Raw genomic sequence first — 8,278 nt, 5'->3', positions numbered from 1 at the left:
CTGTTGCAACCGAGCCCACAGTAAACTCAACTCACAATCTCCCCAGACACTGGCCAGTAATCTACGAGAAAAAAGGTGAAAGTCTTGTCTTACTGTATGGGCCTGACGGAGGTCATCTACGGTACATCAAGGTGCCTCTACCAGATTTCCCCAAGTCTTAGATGTGAAGACACGTGGGGGCGCCGTCTGCTGATCACGGCACATCTTGTCTTGATGGTGTCCATCTTAAGAAGAATGAGCTGGTCCCTCTTGCAGATCCTCGTCTCTTCGTTCAAACTAGGGCTGCCAGTTCTCCCTAGCTAACTTATCCTAGTGTTTGCCTACATTATCGGCCTATTACTACTTATGTTAAGGTCTTAGGTCTACATTATTATTATCTACAGTTGTCTCAATAATCCTAATATTAGTGTACTACCAGTAAAACTACCTACTCCTTCCCTGAAGAGTAAATCTATAAATTTAAATAACCTTACCAACTGTGGAAAATTTTTGATTTTCCGAAGCTATAGCGCCTAATAGGTGTTTAATGTGTCGATATGAGTCAAAAATGTATTTGACAATAGGGTAGAACCAAGAGTTCCCTTTGCGCATGCGCGGATGTGCGGGGGTATAGGTCGACTCGGGCCATGGGGGAGGCGGGAGTGTTTTGAATGTGGTGAGGAGGCTGGGAAAGCATGGAACTAGGAAATTGGCATTCACGGCGGCCTAAGGATTAATATAGGCCTCATTTCATAATAGGAAGTGTCGTAACTGTTCCTGGTGAAGAGTGAGAGAACGTGATTTACGGGACCACCATATAAAGGTGGTAAAATTAGTGAATAATGGTTTGACCGGGTGTGACTGGTGCACGGCCAAGGTGTGTGTCCAGGGGAAATACCCGTGTGTTAATCCTCGCTCATCGGCCTCAGATCTTAATGGAGTGACCTCTAATGTGTATAATAATTATGAGACGTTAAATCGTCTTGTGAATGGTAATGTAATCAGTGATAATAACATTGAGTTAAGAGAATGCGGGATGTGAAATAGATCGCCCTGCTCCGAGTGAATGTGTGATTCTCGTACCGAGGATAGTGAAGCTTTATGGAAGCACGACTTCTAAACCGGGACAAACCGACGGGTACTTCGTCCTGCTGGAATAAGAACCGTGTCGGTGTGGCAGGACATTGAAATGAGATGGTGAATGGAGGAAATAAGGAGTATCAATCACCCACAGTTGAGTAACCCTTCTAGTTATAACAGACTGATACTGGCCAGTTAGGTATGTTTTAATTGGATAGGTTATGAGTGATCCAACCACATCAAGTGACCACCAGGGAATATCTGGTAAGTGGTGGGATTATGTACAAATGTTTTTCCTTGATGGATGTATCCACGTGTATCCTACCCCCCCCCCTTCATTCAGTTAAACTAATATAATCTATATAGTCCACAATTAATTAATAGCTCCGTGTTTGAGGGTGCTACCCAATTTATACTGGTCTCGGATAGATGTGGACAAGATTGTGAGGGTCGAGGGGCCACCTGTAGTGACCAGAGGTGGTTAAGTTTTCTCACATGTCTACACGGGGTGACTACGGTAAACGATACGGTTGTCTCCCAATGAGATTACTTGTATGTATATAATGTTGAGGTACATACAGGTAAGCACCCTATAAAATTTTCCACACCAACAATCCATGCCAACGAGAGAGAATGCTATTTGTTTGGGTGGGGTATAAGGGCCATCCAGCTCAGCCGTCCCGTACGGCCATGCTGGATCTGTCCTGTGGAACTTTAGGGACCAAATAAATTTCCACAGTGTCTGTCTAAAGACGGGCGCACTCGTGTCTTCGAGACCCGCACCTCATTGTTCAAACTAGGGCTGCCAGTTCTCCCTAGCTAACTTAACCTAGTGTTTGCCTACATTACCGGCCTATTACTACCTATGTTAAGGTCTTAGGTCTACATTATTATTATCTACAGTTGCTTTAATAATCCTAATATTAGTGTACTAACGGTAAAACTACCTACTTCTTACCCGAAGGGTAAATCTATAAATCAAGTAGTGCCTACCCTCTACCCACGCCAACTCGGGAGGGAATGTTTGTGTTTCGGGTTGGGTATAAGGGCCATCGAACGGTGTGTTTTTCCTCATTGGGACTTTTCGGACCGAATAAGTTCCATCAAGTTGCTCGATGGAGGGCATCGTGGTTCAGTCCAAGGAGAGCACACAAACGTCCTCACTGAGCACACAAACGTCCTCTCTGTTAACCCCTTGGGGCCTAGTTCTTGGGCCTTTTGTGTATCCATATGCTCTTGAGCTACCGACCACAGGATGGATATGGGGTGCACAATAAACTAGCCACTTCGGTGGCAAAATCTAAATCTTTCCACTGGGGGCCCTTCGTATTTTAGTGTGACTTGTAAATGGTCCAGTTCGGACCGAAACGTTATCATAAGCTTTTCCCTCTTGTGTGCGAGTTGTTCTAGTCACGGTATTGTGCCTTTTTTGTTCGTCATTAATAAGGGTGGCCCGGTGGTCTGGTGGCTAAAGCTCCCGCTTCACACACGGAGGGCCCGGGTTCGATTCCCGGCGGGTGGAAATTCCGACACGTTTCCTTACACCTATTGTCCTCTTCACCTAGCAGCAAATAGGTACCTGGGTGTTAGTCGACTGGTGTGGGTCGCATCCTGGGAGACAAGATTAAGGACCCCAATGGAAATAAGTTAGACAGTCCTCGATGACGCACTGACTTTCTTGGGTTATCCTGGGTGGCTAACCCTCCGGGGTTAAAAATCCGAACGAAATCTTATCTTATCTTATCTCTTAAGGGTCGCTGTGTGAGTCGAGCTGCATGACGGTAGAGGCACCACGGCTCCTCTCTCTCCTACAACCCTGACACCCAACAACAACAACAGCTGGGGTAGTCGTCGTAACATTAAAAAGTGACAAATAAAGCAACTGATGAATATTTATTCAACATTTATACATAGTAAGTATTGTGTAAAGAGTTGTGTAGTACAGACAGACTCTACTTCGAAGTTATTGGTAATAAGATGACCAGAGACCCAACACTGATATAAAGTTCGTCACCTCAGTATAAGTTAAATTGTTTATATAATAATTTAATATATAATAATATATATAATATAATATATAAAAATATAATATCTTTATTTACTACAAGTAAATGTACAAGGTATACAGGTCTAGCTGACAACAATGACATACTACTATATAGAAAGCTGCTTGTTATGCTGAGCATTTAGGGTAAATTATGTCAGTTTTGTCCCAGGATGTGACCCACACCAGTCGACTAACACCCAGGATGTGACCCACACCAGTCCACTAACACCCAGGATGCAACCCACACTAGTCCACTAACACCCAGGATGCGACCCACACCAGTCCACTAACACCCAGGATGTGACCCACACCAGTCCACTAACACCCAGGATGTGACCCACATCAGTCCACTAACACCCAGGATGTGACCCACACCAGTCCACTAACACCCAGGATGTGACCCACACCAGTCCACTAACACCCAGGATGTGACCCACACCAGTCCACTAACACCCAGGATGTGACCCACACCAGTCCACTAACAACCAGGATGCGACCCACACCAGTCCACTAACACCCAGGATGCGACCCACACCAGTCCACTAACACCCAGGATGTGACCCACACCAGTCCACTAACACCCAGGATGCGATCCACACCAGTCAACTAACACCCAGGATGTGACCCACACCAGTCAACTAACACCCAGGATGTGACCCACACCAGTCCACTAACACTCAGGATGCAACCCACACCAGTCCACTAACACCCAGGATGCGACCCACACCAGTCCACTAACACCCAGGATGCGACCCACACCAGTCCACTAACACCCAGAATGTGACCCACACCAGTCCACTAACACCCAGAATGTGACCCACACCAGTCCACTAACACCCAGGATGTGACCCACACCAGTCCACTAACACCCAGGATGTGACCCACACCAGTCCACTAACACCCAGAATGTGACTCACACCAGTCCACTAACACCCAGGATGCAACCCACACCAGTCCACTAACACCCAGGATGCGACCCACACTAGCCACTAACACCCAGAATGTCACCCACACCAGTCCACTAACACCCAGGATGTGACCCACACCAGTCCACTAACACCCAGGATGCTACCCACACTAGTCCACTAACACCCAGGATGCGACCCACACCAGTCCACTAACACCCAGGATGTGACCCACACCAGTCCACTAACACCCAGGATGTGACCCACACCAGTCCACTAACACCCAGGATGCTACCCACACTAGTCCACTAACACCCAGGATGCAACCCACACCAGTCCACTAACACCCAGGATGTGACCCACACCAGTCCACTAACACCCAGGATGTGACCCACACCAGTCCACTAACACCCAGGATGTGACCCACACTAGCCACTAACACCCAGAATGTGACCCACACCAGTTCACTAACACCCAGGATGCGACCCACACCAGTCCACTAACACCCAGGATGCTACCCACACTAGTCCACTAACACCCAGGATGCGACCCACACCAGTCCACTAACACAACATGAAGTACAAATGTGTATTTCAAATAAGAAGCATTAATGTTGTACAAATTTGTAGTACAATTTATAATCCAATCAAATCGAATAAAATCAATGATTTGTAGTGCAGAAACAGGTCATGTGGTCATTTGAGGAGTTACTGAGCATTCACTTGAATGGAGTATTCTATTAGGTAATGTAATTGCCAAAAACGTAGTTTGATAGGGTTATAGGTTATATATTTATGAGATACAGTTATTCAGTATTTATTTAGTTGTGCGTGAGTAAGTGGTTTTTAAGAAGAGTCTTGAACTTATAAACAGGCAGTGATTCTTTTATATTCACAGGTAATGAATTCCAAATTTTTGGGCCTTTTATGTGCATTGTATTTTTACATAGTGTGAGATGGACACCAAGAACATCAAAGAGTGATCTGTCCCTTGTGTTATGGTCTTGTGTTCTGTTGAGGTTGGTAAGGAGAAGCTTGAGAGGAGGGTTTATATCCGAGTTAAGTGTTCTATTTATGTAGTAGGTACAATAATAAGTATGGATGTTTTGTACGGTGAGTAGGTTTAGAGTTTTGAATATTAGTGGAGTACGCTGCCTGTAGTAGGAATTTGTTATCATTCTGACTGCAGCCTTTTGTTGGGTAATTAATGGTCTGAGATGGTTTATTGTTGTTGAGCCCCATGCACAAATTCCATAGGTGAGATAGGAGTAAATAAGTGAGTGATATAGGGCCAGGAGGGCTGACTGTGGAACATAGTACCGTATTGGAGATTTTCTTGGAAATTTGTTTTGCATGTGTTTGAAATTTGAGTCTATTATCAAGGTGGATTCCTAAGAATTTTCCCTCTGTGAGCTTTGTGATAGGTGATCCGTTTATCATTATGTTAAGAGGGACATCGATGGTTCTGTTTCCAAACTGTATGAAGTAGGTTTTGTCAATATTGAGAGTAAGTTTGTTAATCATCATCCAGGTAGATATTTTCTGTAATTCAGTATTTACAGTATTGGCTAGCATGACTGGGCTTGGGTGAGAGAAGACGTATATAGTGTCATCTGCAAATAGTGTGGGTGTGAGTAGCTGCGATGCATTTGGTATGTCGTTTATGTAAATGAGAAAGAGAAGAGGGCCAAGGACACTTCCCTGTGGGACATCAACATTGGGGTCCTTTTACCTTATTATTATAATATAAATGTTATAATATCTTATTATTATTCTATAATGAAGATAACATCTTATTTTTTTTTATTAGCACACTGGCCAATTCCCACCAAGGCAGGGTGGCCCGAAAAAGAAAAACTTTCACCATCATTCACTCCATCACTGTCTTGCCAGAAGGGTGCTTTACACTACAATTTTTAAACTGCAACATTAACACCCCTCCTTCAGAGTGCAGGCACTGTATTTCCCATCTCCAGGACTCAAGTCCGGCCTGCCGGGTTTCCCTGAATCCCTTCATAAATGTAACTTTGCTCACACTCCAACAGCACGTCAAGTATTAAAAACCACTTGTCTCCATTCACTCCTATCAAACACGCTCACACATGCCCGCTGGAAGTCCAAGCCCCTCGCACACAAAACCTCCTTTACATCCTGCCTCCAACCTTTGCTAGGCCGACCCCTACCCTGCCTTCCTTCTGCTACAGACTGATACACTCCTGAAGTCATTCTGTTTCGCTCCATTTTCTCTACATGTCCGAACCACCTCAACAACCCTTCTTCAGCCCTATGTACAACAGTTTTGGCAATCCTGCACCTCCTCCTAACTTCCAAACTACAAATTCTCTGCATTATATTCACAGCACACATTGCCCTCAGACATGACATCTCCACTGCCTCCAGTATTCTCCTCGCTGCAACATTCATCATCCATGCTTCACACCCATATAAGAGTGTTGGTAAAACTATGCTCTCATACATTCCCCTCTTTGCTTCCAAGGACAAAGTTCTTTGTCTCCACAGACTCCTAAGTGCACCGCTCACCCTTTTCCCCTCATCAGTTCTGTGATTCACCTCATCTTTCATAGACCCATCCGCTGACACGTCCACTTCCAAATATCTGAATACATTCACCTCCTCCATACTCTCTCCCTCCAATCTGATATCCAATCTTTCGTAACCTAATCTTTTTTGTTATCCTCATAACCTTACTCTTTGCTGTATTCACTTTTAATTTTCTTCTTTTACATACCCTACCAAATTCATCCACCAACCTCTGCAACTTCTTTTCAGAATCTCCCAAGAGCACAGTGTCATCAGCAAAGAGCAACTGTGACAACTCCCACTTTATGTGTTATTCTTTATCTTTTAACTTCACGCCTCTTGAATGAAAAGAAGTTGGATGTCCTGGCCCTAAGCGAAACAAAGCTGAAGGGGGTAGGAGAGTTTCAGTGGGGGGAAATAAATGGGATTAAATCTGGAGTATCTGAGAGAGTTAGAGCAAAGGAAGGGGTAGCAGTAATGTTAAATGATCAGTTATGGAAGGAGAAAAGAGAATATGAATGTGTAAATTCAAGAATTATGTGGATTAAAGTAAAGGTTGGATGCGAGAAGTGGGTCATAATAAGCGTGTATGCACCTGGAGAAGAGAGGAATGCAGAGGAGAGAGAGAGATTTTGGGAGATGTTAAGTGAATGTATAGGAGCCTTTGAACCAAGTGAGAGAGTAATTGTGGTAGGGGACTTGAATGCTAAAGTAGGAGAAACTTTTAGAGAGGGTGTGGTAGGTAAGTTTGGGGTGCCAGGTGTAAATGATAATGGGAGCCCTTTGATTGCCTCTTGCTAAGACCCTCGCATTTACTTCTCTTACAACCCCATCTATAAATATATTAAATAACCATGGTGACATCACACATCCTTGTCTAAGGCCTACTTTTACTGGGAAATAATCTCACTCTTTCCTACATACTCTAACTCGAGCCTCACTACCCTCATAAAAACTCTTCACTGCTTTCAGTAACCTACCTCCTATACCATACACCTGCAACATCTGCCACATTGCCCCCCTATCCACCCTGTCATACGCCTTTTCCAAATCCATAAATGCCACAAAAACCTCTTTAGCCTTATCTAAATACTGTTCACTTATATGTTTCACTGTAAACACCTGGTCCACACACCCCCTACCTTTCCTAAAGCCTCCTTGTTCATCTGCTATCCTATTCTCCGTCTTACTCTTAATTCTTTCAATAATAACTCTACCGTACACTTTACCAGGTATACTCAACAGACTTATCCCCCTATAATTTTTGCACTCTCTTTTGTCCCCTTTGCCTTTACACAAAGGAACCGTGCATGCTCTGCCAATCCCTACGTACCTTACCCTCTTTCATACATTTATTAAATAATAGCACCAACCACTCCAAAACTATATCCCCACCTGCTTTTAACATTTCTATCTTTATCCCATCAATCCCAGCTGCCTTACCCCTTTTCATTTTACCTACTGCCTCACGAACTTCCCCCACACTCACAACTGGCTCTTCCTCACTCCTACAAGATGTTATTCCTCCTTGCCCTATTCATGAAATCACAGCTTCCCTATCTTCATCAACATTTAACAATTCCTCAAAATATTCCCTCCATCTTCCCAATACCTCTAACTCTCCATTTAATAACTCTCCTCTCCTATTTTTAACTGACAAGTCCATTTGTTCTCTAGGCTTCTTTAACTTGTTAATCTCACTCCAAAACTTTTCATTATTTTCAACA

The 8,278-nt window shown here is 44.0% G+C and overlaps 1 protein-coding gene across 1 annotated transcript in view; it reads left to right on the top strand.

Annotated features, from left to right (window-relative positions):
• The first annotated feature begins 2,835 nt into the window (after positions 1 to 2,835).
• Slu7 (Pre-mRNA-splicing factor Slu7) overlaps positions 2,836 to 8,278 on the top strand; it is a 28,061-nt gene continuing 22,618 nt past the window's right edge. Inside the window, exon 1 of the mRNA XM_053786231.2 lies at positions 2,836 to 2,972. The gene's annotated coding sequence lies outside the window, so the exon portion shown is untranslated. The remainder of the gene's footprint in view (positions 2,973 to 8,278) is intronic.

The sequence above is a fragment of the Cherax quadricarinatus genome, chromosome 42 (assembly GCF_038502225.1).
Source record: "Cherax quadricarinatus isolate ZL_2023a chromosome 42, ASM3850222v1, whole genome shotgun sequence".
Lineage (NCBI taxonomy): Eukaryota > Metazoa > Arthropoda > Malacostraca > Decapoda > Parastacidae > Cherax > Cherax quadricarinatus.
The sequence above is the reverse complement of the archived record's forward strand: the minus strand, read 5'-3'. Positions and strand labels throughout refer to the sequence as shown.